Raw genomic sequence first — 8,411 nt, 5'->3', positions numbered from 1 at the left:
CACTCCCACTATCCACGTCAGCCCGTAGCATGGCGAGCGTAGCAAGCCCCACGCGGGGATGCAGTACACGTCCTCCTGACCTGTTCATACCCCACATTGGCGTGGAGTTGATCTTATATAGTGCCGAGCCCGAAACATGGCGAGTGCAGCGAGCCCAGCGAGGGGACACGGATTACACGTCAAGTAATCTGTGTCCGGTTGCCACACTTCAGGCTAGGTTAACGCGTCCGCTCGCCTCGCTGCGCTCGCCATGCTTTATAAAATCAACTCCACGCCTACATGGATAGTGGGGGTATGAACAGGTCGCGAGGACGTGTACCGCATCCCCTTACGGGGTTCGTTGCGCTCGCCACTCTTCGGCCTGATGTGGATAGTGGGGGTGTGCTATATCACATTGCGGATTAAATAGTATGCAAATGGCATGCAATATTTGCATATGATTTGCATTCGATGCGATCCGCAGGGAAGTGCCACCGTGAAACTACACAAGTACCTTATTTACTTCCCCTTTGTAACCCTTGGTTTGGGGAATGCCCCAAAACCTGCCAGACACTAATCTGGCTGCCATGACAGCATTAAAGGATATCTCTGTAAATACTTGATGTAAAATCCTATTTTCTTTTTAACTACTGCGCACTGAGATGTTCAACAATGGGGTGGCAAAGGGGGGAGGTGTTTGGAAAGCAGATTACCTAAGCCTTCTATGGGGGTGGGTGGTGATGATGGTGGTGGGGGGGGTCCATATGCTGGGCAAGCAGATTAACTCCCTCCTGTCTCCGCCCATATTGGTATCAGTGCATAAAATGGCCACACCCCATTACCAACGTCCACCTGATGCCTCAGTGCCACTGGTTCAGGACACGGGGCCCTTAACTTATCTGTACTTCCCATCCAATCAGGCACAGCTTATGCATTATAGGAAAATGTGAACAACCGGCTTTAATGACATTTCTCCTCCCAAGTTCAGGGCTCTATTTGTACTTCCACAGAGTGGACAGTTAATTCGAATAGTTCTGAACTGCCCTCTTCAAACGGCTGGGCCCAGCACAACATCACTGTACCACAGGCATTGGGTAGCACCCACCTGTGCCCAGCCTGGGGAGGGAGCAGGGCTGTCGTTAACGAGGACCTTCCTCATCACAACATGCAGGACAAGGGAGGGGGTTGTTAACTATGCGTGGGCACGCGCATCGTTAATGATATTCAAGGCCTATTTAGGGTCCATCTGAGCAATATCTTTTACTATATTGCCTAGTGTGTATGGGGCTCACGGTCAGTGATTTTATCATTTTGTTATAGCTTTATGTTCTACACTGCACCAAAGATTCACTGGTGGGAGCGCGACAATACGGAGACTTTCCACCACAGTACAGTACCACTATAAGGTGCAGAAGCACGAGGCTTATTTTGCGCCAGCTATAAGGTAGTCTAGTAATGTTTTCATTACATAGTTAGTGAGACTGAAAATAAGTCCATGAAATTCCAGTCTTTAGAAAGACGAGTGGCTCACAGCCAAACCACTGGTCTGGATGAATATTTAATATTAGCCTAATCATAACCAGATCTTCACATAGGATTAACAGGAATCAGGCGCATTCAATCTGAACATTCCTTCAGTTTGTCAGATTTCATGAATGGTAGATCAGTCTCTTTTGTAGCAGAATGATAGCATCCATCTCATATACTCACTCATCTTGACAGCCAACAAGATAAACAGTCAGTAGGAGATTTGCAAATACTTTCCCATGGAATTCTGACTGAAGTTGGCAACAGTGTTAGCTTCAAAGGGACAGAGACATGGCAGGCAAGCAGTCCGCTGCGGAGATGTATGTATTCACTTCTGACTATCTTCTACATTCATACCCCACAGAACAAGCTAAGAGCTAGTTCTCACCGTCCAATCAGCTCCTACCTATCATGTTTCAAACCAAGCCTGTAACTTCACAGGTAGGAGCTGATTGGCCGGTGATAAGTTTATCACTTCACCGAGCTTAATAAATCTGCCCCTTAATGATCTGTGCGTGCTTCATGTGGCCTCTCCTGGTACATTATCGGACATGGGAGCATTGGGGGTTATTCAGAGCTGATCACAACCATTCTACATGTTACATTTGCCCTACCTACAGTGCAACATGGGTTTGTCTATTTGAGCAAAAATCAGCTTTGTGATCCAGTCTGAATTAGACCCTTTGGACCTTCCACAACTGTGAGATAGAAACAGGCTGATCGAGGCCTGAGCTGATGTCACATGACCTCCCTGAAAACCTGGGCATCCCTGCATTTTTTACACACCCTGAAAACGGCAGGCTGCGGCCCATAAATGGTGGCTTCCTGTCAGTCAAGTTGCAGGGAGCGCCAGGATGTTGCTGTGAGGATCGCTGAGGAAACCACTGCCAGAGAGGAGGATCAGTGACAGAGCAGAGGGATCATAGAAGACAGCCACGCACAGACTCCAGGACCCCTGTGCTGAGAGGGATAGCTGCCCGAACCATTGCCCGACTGTGCCGTTCCCTTGGGGAGGAGCCTTTGGAGAAGGGAGGAAACAGTGCCGGGGAGGGGGGGGGGGGTATGGATCATTAAATAGACAACAATTAGGTCAACATGCAGTAAGTTGAAGCCACTAGGTCGACATGGAGTTATGCCGACAGCGTCATTAGGTCAACACAAGCATTATGTTGACATGTGGAAGGTCACCAGTCAAAAGGTCAACATTGGGTTTTTCACTCTTTTTTACCCAGATGTCGACACAGTTGACATGGACAAAAAGTGCACCACATCCCGGACACTATTTTTTTCTCTCACCACTCCCTAGTTGATGGTAGGGCATGAAATACCGCCTGACGGCACATGTCGGCTTAGTTTCAGTGATATAAGCTAGGGGGTATGTCCTAATTGCCAGTGCACATTAAAGGCCTGTGGGACCCCCGCAATTGAATTCTCGTTCACAGAAATTAGTTCTTTGTTATCAAGAAAGAAAGAATAAAGTCTTCTCTTTCCCCCAATGAGTGCATCCAGCAACGCTCTCCTCTTTGTCTTCTTTATGTGATTGCGTAGGATAGCCCCCCGACAGTAGATTTAATAATATCTGCGGGAGGAAGATGCCCAATCAAGGCAATCAATTTGGTGTGCGCAGAGCCAAACCCCTTCCCTTTTGCTTATGATACATACTGTACAGCAACATCCTGGTACAAAATGCAACATTGTTACACAAGTCTCCAGTACAGCCTAACGGTGGTATTCAATGTTGGCCGCTATTTCCGACATGGGATATAGCGGCCGTCGCTTATTCAATGCTGCCGTTTCTGACAGCATTGAAGGCGGAGTTCAACCAAACAGATCCGTCTTTAAAACAAGTTGGATCTGTTTTGTCGGAAAGGGCCGTGGTTTGTTAAGTTCACGGCCGTTTCTAGACAATCCACGAACGTTCTCACCTGCATTGCCCACTTTTCGCCACTAGACAGTCGGAACATTGAATTCCGCCTGTCGAGTTGCAGACGAGCTGACCGAAAATGGCCCAGGATTCCGACTGTTGGGATGTTCCGATGGTCAGAATTGCACATTGAATACCCCCCTAAATCTGACTTGCTTGTCCATTTACCCTTTACATTTTGTAAGAGATGTGATAAAAAGACAAATTTGCCATCTGAAATCTGCAATACATATACACAGAGATAGGGGCAGCTCATCCTGGCAGAACAGAGTCTGCAGTAGACAGTGCAGAGAATCTATTAGAACTGATAATCACTATACACGTCCATGCACCTAGCACTGAATGAGATGGAGAGAGAGAGAATAGATTACGGTGCAGCAGAGAAATATATTGAAAGTTGAATTCTCTGCTGGCGATAATCTTTGTCGAACCAAAGAAATAAATGGAAAGCTTATCTTAAATATTGGTAATTATATTTTTTACATGTACTTCTGCGCTGCATGGCCAGTCAGAGCTCTTCAGGAGGATCTGTGATGGCGTATGGGCTGCAGACCTTGCGGCCTTTCTCTAATGCTAGAATTAGCCTTTTGTGTGAAGCTGCTCCGCCATCTGATTATACTGAAAAGTGCCATGATAATTATTCAGTAAATGAGTTTGTCCAGATGCCTAGAAGGATATTAAAAGCATTAGAAACCTGGATAATTAAAGGCTAGGATATGCTATGGTCCGGAAAGGTTTGCTTGCAATAGTAAGAGATGGGATCAACAGCTGACATACTGTAAATATCTGCATTAGTAGTTTGTATATAATAGAATAACAGAATTCGGCTAGACTTGTCTCATCAGCGAATCTAATGATTAACTAAATTAATACTTCAGTTATTAAGCAGTTAGCTATGAAACTGTACATAGTAATAAGGTCCATACACACTGAGCGGCTTTCCCCATGCCCGGCGGTGGGGGCGTTGCATAGCGCAGAGCTATGCAAAGCCGCCCTGAAAGCCGCTCATCTGCTGGTATGCAGCAGATAAACGGCTTTCCCGCCGCTAATACGAATTAGTAGAGGCAGTCTGCACGGATCAGTCAGATCCGTGCAGGCTGCAAGGTGTAAAAAAAATAGAAAAATAAATAATTTTTTTTTTAAAAACAGCGTGGGGTCCCCCCCACAGCTGTAACCAGCACCAGGCTGAAGGATCCGGGGCCGGTAATTAAAAATCAGGGAACCCGACAAATAGGGGTTCCCCGATTTTTAACAACCGACCCAGGCTCCAGGTCCGGGGCTGGTTCTCAAAATACGGGGGACAAAATGACTAGGGGTCCCCCGTATTTTAAGAACCAGCCCCAGGCCAAACCAGCCAGCAGGGTAATGCCATAGCCGGGGACACACTTTTTATACAAGTCCCCCTGGCCAAAGCATTAACCCTACCGACCAGTCAGCCTGGCCAGGGGCCCTGGGGGAGTGGGGACCCCCCCAATAAAGGGGTCCCCCCCCTCCAGGACTTACCTGACCAGGCTGAAGCCTGGTGCTGTCCTCGATGCCCCTGGGCGGTGGGCATCAAGCTGATCTTGGTGCAAAAAAAAGATGAATAAACTATTGTTTTAAACTGTGGAACTATGAGTCCCAGCAAGCCTCCCCTGCAAGCTGGGACTTGGAGAACCACACGTCCCAGCCTGCGGGGCATCAAAGGGCCCGCTGGCACTTGTAGTTCCACAGTAAAAAAAAAAAGTTAAATAGATACACACTGACACCTGAAAAATAAAAGTATAATACATACATTACACACACACTGATACTTATCTATCTTGATCGCGTAGGTAGGTCCCAGAGTCTTGAACCGGTGCCTTGTCCTGGTTACGGATCATGTCGTCATTCTTCATCATGTCGATCTTCATGTCGGCGTCGGCGTCAGGTCCGGGTCCGAAGAAATCCATGGTGGACCTGTGGAAGGAAATCCAACTCACCCAGGTCCTCCATGGAAGTTCTTCTGGCTTGGTCCGACGTCGTCCAGGGCTTCTTCCTTCTTCTTCCATCTTCTTGCTTCTTATTCACGCTGCCGGCGACTCCAGCAAAGCTCCCCGACTGTCAGAGCCGCAGAGATCCTTCCTCCTCGGCGTCTGTACTAAGAATGAATTCTGGCCAATCAGAAGCCGACTTTCCTGGTTACAGCTGTGGGGGGGACCCCACGCTATTTTTTTATTTTCTTTTATTTCATTTTCTATTTTTTTACACTAAATCCTGCACGGATCTGACTGATCCGTGCACGCTTAAGCCAAATACGACAGGACAATCAAGGTGTATTTTCCTGTCGTATTTGCGTGCCTGTTTTACACCAATTAGCAGCCGTATTATCAATACGGCTGCTTAGTACATCAGGAACCACCATTCTTTTGAATGGTGATTCCTGTCGTATTCTATCGATGGTGTAGACATTCGTATTTGTAAATACAAATACGAATGTGCCATCTTTAGGAATACGAATTCTTGTATTTTCGGGATTGTAATTCCCGAAAATACAAATGTGTAACAAATAGGTGTATTTCTGCCTACGAATACACCTATTTTTTACGAATCCATATTGGTAAATTTCCCCCATTATCAGAATGAGCTGCATGTACAGTTAACGATATTGACTGTAAATCCTGGACGATATAAACATAATATTGATATCATCCATATCGTTGACAATAGACCGCGTAATTTGTACCCATTGTGTATGGGGCTTAAGAATTGTATCTGGGACTGGAGGGAGTCTGCCAAACTTTTCGCTGTTAACTTTGCCTGTATTATAAGTACAACCTGTGATTAAGGTCCATGGTCATAAGGTATAACCAGCAGATGAACGGCTTTCCCGGCGATGATGCGGGAGCCAGCAGCAGCGCTCACCGCTCATCGCCCTGGGCGGCTTTGAGCTGAAAACCGCTCAAACTGGGTTTTTTGAGCGACTTTCAGCTCAAAGTCACCCAGTGTGTATGGGCCTTAAATGTTTATCTTCTAAAAGAATTACTGCACTATCTTTACTTTGTATGTTTGTCTCTCCAATCCAGCTGATAATAATCATGTGCCAAAGGGAAGGAGTCATTTGTTTTTGCAGATTTGACAGAAAAGACAACAGAAAATGACTGCTTTTCTGTAATGACAATATTGCCTGTGTAAAAGAGGAATCGCTTTAATGGTGATTATTGTTATTAAGAATATTGTATTCATCTTGGCTGTAATTATAAACGTGGAGAGTGAGAGTGATATGCCTTAAGCACTTTTGTATTATTCTAACATTATAAATGAATATTATAAATTATCTGCTAGTGTATTTGTGTTTCAGCCCCTGACACCTAACATCGATTGAGATCAATTCCATTGATTTAAAACCGACTTTTACTCAATATACCCCTAACGGTTATTGTTTTGTCTATACATTCAAGGCATAACAATCATCACTGAGAACTTGGGCGCGGCAGACATTCTAAAAGCCAGCGACTGGAACATTGAGCGCGACAGCAACTGGAACCTGCCAGTGTAGTCATCTCTAAGTGGTAAGACACATGGCGGGCCCGGCTGGTATGGGAGACATGTCAGGGAGGCATGGCCACGCATGGTGTGGAATCCACGACTGACTATGGTGCCTCTTAGACAAGCCATGGCCTCAGTGGCCTAACAATAAATTTTGCACCCCCCTGCTAAAAAATTTGTGGCGCGCCCCCCCCCCCCCACACACACACACACACACAAATATATATATACTAGGTGATTCATCGCGCCCTTCGGGCGCTCTTCACACCGTCGTAAGGGGCTGCGCCCCCTTAATTTGTGAACGTTTGTATATGAGAAATATGGTTAGAATTGTATGAAAGATGCCATGTATTGCAACTTAGGTGTCCGCGAATCGCGGGAGGGGGGGTCGCGGGGTGCCGCGAATTGCAGGAGGGGGGGTTGTGGGGGGGTGGATGCTGCGAATCGCGGGAGGGGAGGGATTGCAGAGAATCGCGGGAGGGGGGTCGCGGGGTGGGTTGCCGCAAATCGCGGGAGGGGGGTTACGGGGGCGGGGGTTGCGGCGAATCATGGTAGGGGGGGTCGCGGGGGGTGTGCCGTGAATCATGGGAGGGGGGGTCACGGGGTTGGGTGCCGCGAATCGCGGGAGGGCGGGGTTCACAGGGGTTCCGGTGGGGGGTTGCCGCGAATTGCGGGAGGTGGGGGGTCACGGGGGGTGCTGCGAATCGCGGGAGGGGGGTTGCGGGGGGGTGTGACGCGAATCGCCACAAGAAAAAATCAACACAGAAAGGTCAACACATGTAAATGTTGACATAAGTGTGCCACTTCATTGGTGTCCATGTTGACACATGACAATGAATATGAAAACATTCAAAAAATGAAATAAATCTTCAAAAACTCATGTCAACCTTTTTCATTGTCGACCATAGCCGTGCCAGTGTTTTGCATGTGCCATTTAATCCTGGGGCTGCCGCGAATCGCGGGGGGTGCCGCGATTTGCATGAGGGGGGGGGGTTGCGGGGGGTGGGTACCGCGAATCGCGGGAGAGCGGGGTTCCGGTGGGGGGTTGCCGCGAATTGCGGGAGGGGGGGGGGTCGCCGCGAATCGCCGGAGGGGGGTTGCGGGGGGGGTGACGCGAATCGCCACAAGAAAAAAAATCAACACAGAAAGGTCAACACATGTAAATGTTGACATAAGTGTGGCACTTCATTGGTGTCCATGTCGACACATGAGAATGAATATGAAAATATTCAAAAAATGACAAAAAAACTTCAAAAACTCATGTCAACCTTTTTCATTGTCGACCATAGCCATGTCAGTGTTTTCCATGTGCAATTTAATTCTGGAGCTGCCGCGAATCACGGGGGGGTGCCGCGAATTGCGGGAGGGGTAGTCGCGGGGGTGGGTGCCGCGAATCGCGGGAGGGCGGGGTTCACAGGGGTTCCGGTGGGGGGTTGCCGCGAATTGCGGGAGGTGGGGGGTCACGGGGGGTGCC

This window comes from Crinia signifera, chromosome 5 (assembly GCF_055691185.1).
Source record: "Crinia signifera chromosome 5, ASM5569118v1, whole genome shotgun sequence".
Lineage (NCBI taxonomy): Eukaryota > Metazoa > Chordata > Amphibia > Anura > Myobatrachidae > Crinia > Crinia signifera.
This window is presented reverse-complemented; position numbering follows the sequence as displayed.